This window comes from Sminthopsis crassicaudata, chromosome X, assembly GCF_048593235.1.
Source record: "Sminthopsis crassicaudata isolate SCR6 chromosome X, ASM4859323v1, whole genome shotgun sequence".
In the NCBI taxonomy this organism is placed as follows: Eukaryota; Metazoa; Chordata; class Mammalia; order Dasyuromorphia; family Dasyuridae; genus Sminthopsis; species Sminthopsis crassicaudata.
In genome coordinates, this window is record NC_133623.1 from 57497697 (window position 1) to 57508197 (window position 10501).

Here is a 10501-nt window from a genome sequence, read left to right on the forward strand (position 1 = left end):
GATCAGGCCGCGTGTGGAGGATTGTGTTTGGGTCTAGAGTTCACTTTTAAAAGAGAACTCAACAAAACTACATTCAGTTATTAGGATATAAATGGACTTGGAGTCATCTGCAACATTAAAGGGGAACTCCCTGTAACATGGTGGCCATAGCTTCTCGATGCTGGTCCAGCCTCGTCTTCTCCCCCTGCGGCCTTCCCCTGTTCATCCAGGCTAATTTCAATGAAGTCAGCAGTGATTTGGAAACTTCCCGGGGAAACCAAGCCAGTGGGCCCAGAGTCTCTCCATTTTGCCGCTACACATAGGGATGGTCCTAGACGAGAGAGCCCTAAGTTGCCTCTGAGAGGGTGACCCAGAAATAGAAGCAATGGGTTAGTTTCCAAGAGAAACACTTAGGCCAAGTGAAAGAACAAAATTCTGACTACTGGAGTCCCCACGGTGACTTGGGCTAACTTGAGATCCATTTTTAGATGATTGTGCTGGGAGCTGATGTTTCCCTCTTTAAGATGAGCTGGATAAGAGAAAGGAATGGCAGAGTGGCGAAGGGAATAAGCATTATTAGACATCCACTACGTGCCAGGCACTGTGCTAAGCCTCCACATTGGATCCTCACAATCTTGGCAGATGGGTTCTGTTATCCTCATTTTATAGTTGAGAAAATTGTGGGAAACAGGCAAGTGACTTGCCTAGGGTCATCCAGCTAATAGATGTCTGAATTTTAGAACTCTGGACCCAGCAATGTATCTATTCCCCCTTTTCCCCCCCACCAGCTGCCTTCCTGATAGGTATCTGTCAAGTACGTTACAGACAAAATTCTGCTCCAGGTATGGGTCGAACCGATGTCCAAACTACAAGATCTTGTGATCAGGACTGGGCCCTGTAGTATGAACTGTAGCAAGGAAGTAACTCAATTTGAATGTTTAGAATTTAGAGCAAGAGGAGACCTTACGAGTCCTCTGGTTGGACAGGGTAGGAAAATGAGTTTAGCCCTTTTCATTCCTAATAGCTCTGGTCCAGTAGATCCTAGACCATAGATCGCTTGATGAAGAGCCGGAACCTTTGCAAACCCGACACGTTTCATCACCGATGTTCTATGGGCCAGTCTCACTGGCACTCAGAGGGAGCCTAAGCAGATCTCCTGTTTCCCACGGGGGCATGCTGGACTAAGGGGAAGCTCGACTTAAGGCCTGCTCACTCTTTTGTCCTTCCTGAGCTAAGATGGAATGGACTGCTTCAGGATGTGGTGATACCCCTAGTACTAAAGGGGTTCAAGAAGAGAATGCTAGCCCTTTTTGTAGTGGCAAGGAACTGGAACCTGAGTGGCTGGCCATCAGTTGGAGAATGGTTGAACAAGTTATACTATATAAACGTTATGGAATATTATTGTTCTGTAAGAAACGACCAACAGGATGATTTCAGAAAGGCCTGGAGAGACTTACGTGAACTGATGCTGAGTGAAATGAGGAGAACACGGCAACAGCAAGATTATACGATGATCAATTCTGATGGATGTGACTCTTTCCAACAATGACATGATTCAGGCCGCTTTCAATGATCTTGTGATGAAGAGAGCCATCTAAGATTCTGCATTTCTGTGAAGCCTGTTTTCTTCCATAATGGGAGAAGGGATGAAGTCCAACCTAAAGTACTGGGTGCCTAGAACGTAGTCACAGCTCGCATTTTTAAAAATTGAATTAATTTAATTTTTATTTTCTTTCCAAATCTATGCAAAGATAGTTTTCAACATTCACTTTTATGGCAGAAATTAGATATGGATCCACACTATGCCACACTATATCCACCATATACCAAGAAAAGATCAAAATGGATCCATGATTTAGGCATAAAGAATGAGATCATAAATAGATTAGAGGAACAGAGAATAGTCTACCTCTCAGACCTGTGGAGACGGGAGAAATTTATGACCAGAGGAGAACTAGAGATCATTATAGATCACAAAATAGAAGATTTTGATTACATCAAACTAAAAAGTTTCTGAACAAAACTAATGCAAACAAGATTAGAAGGGAAGTAACAAATTGGGAAAATATTTTTACAGTTAAAGGTTCTGATAAAGGTCTCATTTCCAAAATATATAGAGAACTGACCCTAATTTATATTTTATCAAACCATTCTCCAATTGATAAATGGTCAAAGGATATGAACAGACAATTCTCAGACAAAGAAATTGAAACTATATCCACTCATATGAATGTGTTCCAAATCACTACTGATCAGAGAAATGCAAATTAAGACAACTCTGAGATACCACTACACACCTGTCAGATTGGCTAAGATGACAGGAACAAATAATGATGAATGTTGGAGGGGATGTGGGAAAACTGGGACACTGATGCATTGTTGGTGGAGTTGTGAAAGAATCCAACCATTCTGGAGAGCAATCTGGAATTATGCCCAAAAAGTTATCAAAATGTGCATACCCTTTGATCCAGCATTGCTGCTATTGGGCTTATATCCCAAGGAAATACTAAAGAGGGGAAAGGGACCTGTATGTGCCAAAATGTTTGTGGCAGCCCTTTTTGTAGTAGCTAGAAACATCAATTGGAGAATGGTTGGGTAAATTATGGTATATGAAGGTTATGGAATACTATTGCTTTGTAAGAAATGACCAGCAGGATGAATTCAGAAAGGTTTGGAGAGACTTACATCAACTGATGCTGAGTGAAATGAACAGAACCAGAAGATCGCTGTACACTTCAATGCTGTATGAGGATGTATTATGATGGAAGTGGAAATCTTCAACATAAAGAAGATCCAACTCACTTCCAGCTGATCAATGATGGACAGAAACAACTACACCCAGAGAAGGAACACTGGCAAATGAATGTAAACTGTTAGCACTACTGTCTATCTACCCAGGTTATTTATACCTTCGGAATCTAATACTTAATGTACAACAAGAAAATTGGATTTACACACGTATATTGTATCTCGGTTATACTGTAACACATGTAAAATGTATGGGATTGCCTGTCATGTAGGGGAGGGAGTAGAGGGAGGTAGGGGAAAATTTGGAAAAATGAATACAAGGGATAATGTTATTTAAAAAATTACTCATGCATATATACTGTCATAAAAATTTATAAGTATAAAATTAAAAAAAAATTAAATAAAAAAAGAGAAAAAAAACATTCACCTTTACAAAACTTTATGTTCCATATTTTTCTCCCTTCCTCCCTCCCATCCCCCTCTCCTAGACAGTAAGCAATCTAGTCTAGGTTAAACATGTGCAATTCTTCTAAATTTATGTCTGTCTTCATTATGCTGTACAATAAAAATCATCTAGAAAAAAAAAGAAGCAAACAAAAAACATAAAAATACTATGCTTTGATCCACATTCATCCTAATAGTCCTCTCTGGATGTGGATGGCTCTCTCCATCACGACTTTATTGAAATTATCTTGAATCACCTCACTGTAGAAAAGAGCCACATTCATCAGAATTAATCATCACATAATCTTCTTGTTGCTGTATATAATATTCTCTTGGTTCTGCTCACTTCAGTTAGCATCAGTTCATATAAGTCTTTTCAGGCTTTTCTGAAACAAACTGCATAGCTAAAATGTGAATAAAGGGGGGCAGCTAGGTGGCACAGTGGATAGAGCACTAGCCTTGAATTCAGGAGGACCCGAGTTCAAATCTGGTCTCAGACACTTAACACTCCCTAGCTGTGTGACCCTGGGCAAGTCACTTAACCCCAGCCTCAGAAAAAGAAAAAAAATTTTGAGTAAAGGGGATATATTATATCTGGAGTTCTGTATGTATTTGCAGAAGTCACATTTTAGGCAAGAGAATGACAAACTGGAGCAAGGTCTGCAAGAAGGAACGATGAGAATGGAGGGCATCTCTTACCTTATACTGGAGAACTGGTTCAGTATTTTGCACATTCTTTTTGAGCCAAGGCAATTTGTCTTCTTAAGCCCATGGGGAAGAGCTCAAAAGGAGACATGCAAAGAGATATTATAGCCAGGTTCTTTATTAAAAATGGGACAAATTCAAATATTTCATTGTCTTTCTTGCCAAATTGAGAAGACAAAAAGAGAAGTAATGGCAGTTGGAGTTAGGAGCAACTGGAACATTCCAGGAACAAGAAATATATGAAGAATTATAAGGTTCCAAAAGGCTGAGCAGATGTTTTTCATTGAGGGAGAGGACTGAATGGTCAAGTTTCCCTTGGGAAAAACAATCTCTCATAATCCTTCAGAGTGGCGGTGTCTAATCTGACTATAGCCTTTTGCTAGAATGAAAAGTTCTAAGAGCTAGAAAGACTTGTGTAAACTGATACAAAGTGAAATGAACAGAACCAAGAAAAAAACATTGTATACAAAAATAGCAACCTTGTATGATAACCAGCCCCTAACTCTCCTAAATTCTCAAAAGTTCCGTGATACGAAGAATTTTTATAGAAAATGTTATTTATATCCAGAGGGGGGAAAAAAAAAACTGATGGACTCTGAATAAAGATTAAAGCATACTATTTTCACTTTTTAATGTTTTTTTTTCCTTTTGGTTTGTTTCTTCTATAACTTCTATAACTATAACTTCTATAAAGTGAATAATATGAAAATACACACACATATATATTTATATGATTGTATATATAATACCTATATCAAATTGCTTATTGTTTTAGGAAGAGAAGAGGTGAGAGAGGGAGAAAAATTTAAGACTCACAATTTTGTAAAAATGAAGGCAAAAAGTTGTCTTTACATATAATTTTAAAAAACACTATTAAAAATCAGACCTCCAAAAATAGAATATTAAGTTCTAGTACAAAAGAGAAAGATAAGTCTCGAACTCTGTTTCCATCCACTAAAGGGTCATTTGAAGGAACTGGAAATTTCTCAAATATAGTTGGTATTTAATAAATGCTGATTAATTTATGGAAAGAGGCTGAACCAGACCATGTCTACATGGAGGAATTCCATAATGGAAGAAACAAAATCTGGAAAGCATCGAGATATAATTTTATAAGATATCTCTTATAAAGGGAAGGTGCCAAAGAATGCCGAGAAAAAAATCGCCAACAATATTAGTGCTATTACCCCAAAAGTTGACTGCAAGACTTCTCGTCGATAGCTGCTAATTCCCATGTTTACTTCCTTCTTCTTTTAAAATCTTCACTGATTCTAGCCAAAAGACCAAGTAGCTATTTTTTTTTACAATCTTTATGAAAATTACATCTATATGTATAGAAAGCATACTTGAAGAAAATAGGAGAAGAAAACAGGCAGGCTTCTGTATTTGTTTGTTTGTTTGTTTTGTTTTTTGTTTGTTGTTGTTGTTGTTTGGTCATGTCCAAGTCTCCTAGACCCCATTTGGGGTTTTCTTGGGAATTTCGATTTCCTCCTCCAGCTCATTTTTCAGATAAGGAAACTGAGGTAAACAGGATGAAGTCACTTGCCCAGAGTCATATAATTAGTGTCAGAGACAGGATTTAAATGCAGTTCTTCTTGACTGCAGACCTGATATTCAGTCTACTTCATCATCTAACTTCCCATTATTTTTTGCATTAGACCATATCTTTGAAGTTACACTAATGGTTCCAAAGGGAAGATGATCCAAAATTCCTCTGTGTTTATTGATCAACAACAACAATTTGACTTGGTAAGGTACAGTGCAACCTGAAAGAAACTGAGCAATTTCTTGTACCTATTTTAAGATCATATCTGAGTCTTTGGCAAATGAAAACACATAAATAATTCCAGCCATCCTTTAATTATTAACATTCAGCAAGGCGTGTAAAACAGAGAGATGTCTGCTCATGAAGAGCATTCACCACAGCCTGAAGATGGTCTTCTTTAAGGTCCAAATGGAGGGGAAAAACCCGGCCCTCTAAGCTAAGATATCCGTTCCACAGTTACATGAACTTTCTAGGGAGATGACAACTTCCTCACTATTGATCAGGGCTTAGGTGACTTGTCACTGATGTTGCAGGCATGGATGTGCATGCAAGTACAGGTCAGACTAGATCCCCTTAGGTCCCTTCCTATTCTGAGAATATGAAGTCTAGAAAAGCCAATTCAATTAAACAATTATCAAAGGCTCAAATGTCTCAGATGCACCTAAATTGCTAAAACTTGGTATCCTAAAAGTAGAATACGTATATCTTCACTACCGAGAATACAGCAAAGACATTCTAGCTTTCAGTGCATTTGGAACACTCGGTGACCTAGAACCTCAAGACTCGAGAACAGAAGAGAATCCTGAATTTGAAGACCAGGAGGACCTAGCAGAATCCTAGCTACAAAGAATTTTGGTTTAGAAGGTCCATTTATCAGTCATCTAGTCCAATCCATATCTGACAAAGAATCCCCACCACAACACACCTTCCAAATGATCATCTAGCCTCCCCATGGACTTGCAGTATGTCCTTCTCCCATAGTCCTTTTCAATCATCACCTCTTCAGACAATCCATTCTAATTATGGACAGCTCCAGTCGTTAGAAAGCTTTGGGTTTTTCCTTCGGATATATGAAATTCCTAAACTTTCTCTTCCACTGCTTCTCTGGAACCAAAGAGAGCAAATCTCATCTATCTGCCATGTGTTAGTCCTTGAAATATTTGAAAACAGATCTCTTGTCGCGCTCTCCTGCCCCACCCCAATCTGCTCTTTCCCCTGCTAAAGATCCCCAGCTCCTTCTCCTAGTCACATCCTGATTGCATCCCAATTCAAATCTCCGCTCTCCAATTTAACAACCTCCTTCCTAAATTGTAGCACTCAGCTATGGTCTGACCAGGGCAAAGGATGCAGGGTCATCATCTCCTCATTCCTTTTCCTGGAAGGCATGCCTTTTGATGCATTCTAAGATCATACCAGCTACTGCCATATCACAGGCAGGCTGCCTAGAACCTGGGAAGTGGTGACCTAGATCTCAAGTCTAGAATATATCCTAGAATCTCGGAGTAAGAATTCAAGAAGGTGGGGTTGACCCAGAAGGGTCACTGGGGTCCAGTAACTGTCCATTCCAATTTTTCTCCCTTCTCCTTCCCATGGACTAGGATCATGATGCAGTTGCTTAGCAACCAGAGAGTGCAGTTGTGATGACTCAAAGGAGGAGGAGCCAGGGGTACAGAATCCTCCCAGAGCTAAGGACCGGGGTTGGGGGTTGGGGGGCGGGAAACAGAATCCTCCTTGAATTGGGAGGTGGGGTTGAGTTGGACTCCTCCTTATTTTCAGAGGCGGGGCCGCCGAGGGCAGGGCTTCCAGGCCGGGAGGAGGAGGGTTTGGCTAAGCCCAAAAAGAGGCTGACCTGCCTCCCCCTCCCCACCTCCGGGCAAGAGGAGAGGCGGAGGTCTGGGGTGGCAGGGCAGCCTGGGGCAGGGGCGAGAAGGCCCGCTTGAAGGTAGAGGGCTCCGGAGTCCTGGCCTGGAAACAGCAGGTACGGGGGCCGGGGACCACACACACACACACACACACACACACACACACACACACACACGGCTCTCCATCTCCATTCCCGGGGCGCAGCGCGCACTCACGGGGCCTCCCTCCCATAGGCTCCGGGGAGCCCTGGCGGCGGCTGCATCTGGGGACCAAGGAGGAAGAGGAGACACCAGCTAATGCTGAGACGAGGAGCAGGGGCCGATGCTGCGCCTGGTGAGGGCCCAGGGACCCGCCCCCTCCCTCTCCTCCCCATTTGTCCTCTTCCCTTCATCTTTCCTCTCTCCCTGGAGCAAGTCCCATTCTCCGAGTGTGTCTGTGTGCACTTGTGTGTAACCGCGGCTGTTCTTTGTGTCACCGTGTGTGGAGATCTCCTTGTAGCAGTGTGCAACACTGGCTGTGCGAGGCTGAGTCTGTGCCCTCTCTGTGTCCCTGGTGTATGAACTTCTGCACGTTTGCATGTGTCTGGAGTAATCGGGTTTGTGCTTCTCAGAGCTTACTCTCTGTGTGCTTGCATCTTACTCTGCAGGTTTGCATGCTACTCTCTATGTTTGCATGTTACTCTCTGCAGATCTGCATGTTACTCTATATGTTTGCATGTTACTCTGTAGTTTTCATGTTACTCTCTGTAGATTTGCATGTTACTCTGTAGTTTGCATGTTACTCTGCAGGTTTGCATGTTACTCTGTAGTTTGCATGTTACTCTGCAGGTTTGCATGTTACTCTGTAGTTTGCATGTTACTCTGCAGGTTTGCATGTTACTCTCTAGTTTGCATGTTATTCTCTGTATGTTTGCTTGGATCTGCAATTGAGCACATATCTGAACGTGGATACATCTGTGTCTCTGGGCATCAGTGGAGGTGTAGCTCTCTCTGGGTGGGTCCGTGGGCCCCTGGGAATAATTGTTGTGTCCGTGTATGTCATGTGTGTCATTCTCTATATTTTTGAGTATTTCATTTCCTGTCTTTGCACTCCTGCCTTTTTGTGTGTACTTCGAGTAACTGTGTGTGTACCTGTAGCTTTGAGCATGTGGGTGTGCATAAGTCAGTGTCTCCCCCTTCACGTACACCTCTGTGAGCGTGTGTATGTGTGTATACTTGGGAACAATTGTGGCTTTATATCTGTGTCCACATGTCTGCACGGTTCTGCCCTCCTTTAGCTGTCTGGATAGCTCTGATATCTGCCCCTATCTCTGTACCAGTGGGCAACAGTGTGGCTGTGGCTGTGGCTGTGTCAGTGAACACTCCTTCACTCATTTATTCCACAAGCATTTCTTCAGGACAGAGAGGTCCCTGGGAGAGGCCATGGGGACACGAGAAAGGAAGGCCAGACCTGGCCCTGAGTGCTCGTGGGCTAGTAGAGGCTTTCAGTCAGACACAAACCAAAACAGTAATTCATAAAACATGATTTCACAGAAAACAGGGAAGGCAAGGATCACCACGGTCCCTTTTACAGAAGCTTGGAGGTTAGCGATGTGTCCAATGACACAGAGGAAGTCATTGAGGTGGGACCCAAATTCAGACCTCATGACTCCAAGCCCAGGGCCAGGCTGGACAAGGTCAGGGTCAGGGGAGAATGGAGGAGATGAGACATTGCTTTCGACTGGAGGGAGAGGGAGGACCAGAGGGATCCCCAAGGCTTTCTGGGGCTTGTACCTGAGCTGGCCCTGGAATGGCAGGGATTTTGCCGTGGTGCATCACAGGGACGAGGAGCGAGGAGGGGCCTCGGCCAGCACTCAGGGTCCCCGGCTTTGGGCGACCCCGTGAGTGAGAGAAGACGGGCGGGGGAGGGAGACGGCCTCAGTCCCTCCCGAGCTCCGTCGGTGTCCCGCCCTCTGCCCCTGAGGGCTTGCTGTTTCTCTGGATCCTCCCAAACCACGTGGCTCTATTCGTCGTGTCATTGCCCTTCAACCCAGCCTGTCTCGGGGTGCCTCCGTCTCATCTCTGTCTTCCTCGGTCCCTTTACTCCTGAGGGAGGGGCGGGAGTAAGAGACGAGAGATGAGACCTTGGGCATGACCCCGAGAGCCGGGGGGATGGGGGTGGGTGGGGATTGGGCCTCTTTCTCGGCCCCGCCCTCTCCCGGACCCCTCCCCAGCTGCTCTTGTGATTTCTTCAGGAGGAGGGGAGACTGCGGATGGACGAGCCCCCGGAACCGGAGAGAGAAGAGAGGCTGCTGGCGCTGCTGGGCCTAGTAGGCACAGCACTCAACCTGCTGGTGCTCGTCTGTGTCTACGTCTACACCACTCTCTGAGCTGATGTCACCTACTGGAGGCGGGGCCAGGGAAAACCCTCCTAGGTTTTCCTCGGAATCTTTATGGAGCTGGAGGCGGGGCCTTTACAACTCCTTCTGAAGCCTGGGTCTGCATGGAGGGGGCGGGGCCGGGGCCGGGAAGCAGGGGTGGGACTTGGAACCACTTTCTGAGGGTAGGGCCACCGGTGGCGGGAGGAGGGTCCTGCAAAGACGGGATGGGGGCCTTCAGGAGAGGGTGGAGCCTAGGCTCACCTACAGAGGGCTGAACTTGGGGGCGGGGACTTTAGTCTCAGAAGGCGGGGCCGGGTGGAGGGAGGCGGAGCAGGTAAGGAGGGAACTGGGTCCTTAGGTACTAGGCTAAACACCTCACTCTTCTGAGGGGCAGAACGGGAGTTCGACGAGCTCTAGCTGCTTCCCACGTGAAGACTCAGTGAGCAGGGAGCTAGAGCCTGGCCCCAAACACTGCGATGCAGAATCTTCCAGCCTCGTTGCACCAGGGAGGAAGCGGATCCCCAGTTCAGTAGGGCTGCCCCTCTCTCGGCGGTTTCCACGGAGCAGGCTTCCCGTGTGGGGTCCAGAGGAGCTCGGGGTTCTCCGAGGTAGAAAGTGGGGAGGATGGAGTCTTTTCGAAAAGCCGTCTGGAGATCTGGGGTGGGATACTCTTTGGGACTCTCCAATTTGAAATAAATCCGCCCCTGGCCATTGGTAACGGACTTGAGAGAGCCAGCTTCGTCACTGCGCCTGGGGCCAAGGGCGGGAGAATGGAACCCGCTACAGGATTTCCTAACCCCCGCCTCCTTACTCAGGCCTGCTGCACGTGGGGTCCGAGCCGGACGGGATTCATGTAC

General features: G+C 45.0%; 1 long non-coding RNA gene across 1 annotated transcript; it reads left to right on the forward strand.

Annotated features, from left to right (window-relative positions):
- Positions 1–7158: 7158 nt before the first annotated feature.
- Positions 7159–10364, forward strand: LOC141548536 (uncharacterized). Its single transcript, XR_012483994.1, has 3 exons — positions 7159–7400; positions 7519–7618; positions 9519–10364. It is a non-coding gene; the product is annotated as an uncharacterized LOC141548536 (long non-coding RNA).
- Positions 10365–10501: the final 137 nt, after the last annotated feature.